Source organism: Doryrhamphus excisus, unplaced genomic scaffold (genome assembly GCF_037039965.1).
Source record: "Doryrhamphus excisus strain RoL-2023G ecotype Guam unplaced genomic scaffold, RoL_Dexc_Guam_v1.1 HiC_scaffold_26, whole genome shotgun sequence".
NCBI lineage: Eukaryota > Metazoa > Chordata > Actinopteri > Syngnathiformes > Syngnathidae > Doryrhamphus > Doryrhamphus excisus.
This window is the reverse complement of record NW_027621864.1, coordinates 37501-40000: the sequence shown is the minus strand read 5'-3', so window position 1 is coordinate 40000 and position 2500 is coordinate 37501.

Here is a 2500-nt window from a genome sequence, read left to right as displayed (position 1 = left end):
TTCTCACTCGAAAAAGGAACCAAAGGAGCGGCCCTCGCCGGCATCAGTCCGTGTTTCAGTGCTTCAAAATCGGCCTCAAAAAGCACGTTTTCTCGGTCTAAACCCTGGTAGTCAAGGTTTCTAAAAAGTCGGTTTCTCAAATCGTGCATGAGGTGTTTTGGTGAACCAGGTAATTTCGCATATACGGGAGAAGGTAAGGTATCCCCCCCCCCCCTCTCGGCTGTTTTACCTTCTCCCGTCTAAGCGAAAATCCCTGGTTGACCAAAACACTCATTGACCGCCATTCATTTGACACTCTGTCATATTTTCAAACATTTTTCCCCCATTGACCGCCATTCATTTGACACTCTGTCATATTTTCAAACATTTTTCCCCCCATTGACCGCCATTCATTTGACACTCTGTCATATTTTCCAACATTTTTTTCCCCCGTTGACCGCCATTCATTTGACACTCTGTCACATTTTCAAACATTTTCCCCCCATTGACCCGTCAATGACGCCGTCATTTCATACACTTTGCAGCGGGGTTTCGAAGCAGGGCAGCGCGGCCAGCGAGCGGCCTTCCTCCCGCTGGCCCCCCCGCCGTCATCTCATACACTTTGCAGCGTGTTTCAAAGCAGGGCAGCGCGGCCAGCGAGCGGCCTTCCTCCCGCAAGCCTCCCGCTGGCCCCCCGCCGTCATTTCGTACACTTTGCAGCGTGTTTCAAAGCAGGGCAGCGCGGCCAGCGAGCGGCCTTCCTCCCGCAAGCCTCCCGCTGGCCCCCCCGCCGTCATTTCATACACTTTGCAGCGTGTTTCAAAGCAGGGCAGCGCGGGCAGCGAGCCGCCAGCCTCCCGCGTGAAATTCACACACTTTGCAGCGGCTCTCCCCGCAACACCGAGCCGCTTTAGTGCGCCGGGGGTCCCGCCCTCGTTTTCACAAACTTTACAGCGGGGCCGGAGGGGCTTCCGGCCGTCCCTCTTTTATTTTAAACCGCTCTATGGCGTGCCACCGGCCGTCCGTGCGTCGTGTTCATTCGCTCGGCGGGCTTGCGGTTCAGCACCGAAGGCTGGACAGCGACACTCCACGTCGCATTTCCCGGCAATTTAAAGCCGCCTCGGGGCTCCAGGCCTGTCGGGTGCGCTTTTAAACTCGCCCCGTCGGGACTCTGTCACTCTTCCCCCTCTTTTCTTGACACACTGGGTACTCTACTGGAGCTTGCAGCGGCGTTTGGCCGCACCTCCAGGCCGCCTCGGGGCTCCAGGCCTGTCGGGTGCGCTTTTAAACTGGCCCCGTTGGGACTTTGTCACTTTTCCCCCTCTTTTCTTGACACACTGGGTACTCTACTGGAGCTTGCAGCGGCGTTTGGTCGCACCTCCAGGCCGCCTAGGGGCTCCAGGCCTGTCGGGTGCGCTTTTAAACTCGCCCCGTTGGGACTCTGTCACTTTTTCCCCCCTTTTCTTGACACACTGGGTACTCTACTGGAGCTTGCAGCGGCGTTTGGTCGCACCTCCAGGCCGCCTCGGGGCTCCAGGCCTGTCGGGTGCGCTTTTAAACTGGCCCCGTTGGGACTTTGTCACTTTTCCCCCTCTTTTCTTGACACACTGGGTACTCTACTGGAGCTTGCAGCGGCGTTTGGTCGCACCTCCAGGCCGCCTAGGGGCTCCAGGCCTGTCGGGTGCGCTTTTAAACTCGCCCCGTTGGGACTTTGTCACTTTTTCCCCCCTTTTCTTGACACACTGGGTACTCTACTGGAGCTTGCAGCGGCGTTTGGCCGCACCTCCAGGCCGCCTCGGGGCTCCAGGCCTGTCGGGTGCGCTTTTAAACTCGCCCCGTTGGGACTTTGTCACTTTTTCCCCCCTTTTCTTGACACACTGGGTACTCTACTGGAGCTTGCAGCGGCGTTTGGCCGCACCTCCAGGCCGCCTCGGGGCTCCAGGCCTGTCGGGTGCGCTTTTAAACTGGCCCCGTTGGGACTTTGTCACTTTTTCCCCCCTTTTCTTGACACACTGGGTACTCTACTGGAGCTTGCAGCGGCGTTTGGCCGCACCTCCAGGCCGCCTAGGGGCTCCAGGCCTGTCGGGTGCGCTTTTAAACTGGCCCCGTTGGGACTCTGTCACTTTTCCCCCTCTTTTCTTGACACACTGGGTACTCTACTGGAGCTTGCAGCGGCGTTTGGCCGCACCTCCAGGCCGCCTCGGGGCTCCAGGCCTGTCGGGTGCGCTTTTAAACTGGCCCCGTTGGGACTTTGTCACTTTTTCCCCCCTTTTCTTGACACACTGGGTACTCTACTGGAGCTTGCAGCGGCGTTTGGTCGCACCTCCAGGCCGCCTCGGGGCTCCAGGCCTGTCGGGTGCGCATTTAAACTCGCCCCGTTGGGACTTTGTCACTTTTCCCCCCCTTTTCTTGACACACTGGGTACTCTACTGGAGCTTGCAGCGGCGTTTGGTCGCACCTCCAGGCCGCCTAGGGGCTCCAGGCCTGTCGGGTGCGCTTTTAAACTCGCCCCGTTGGGACT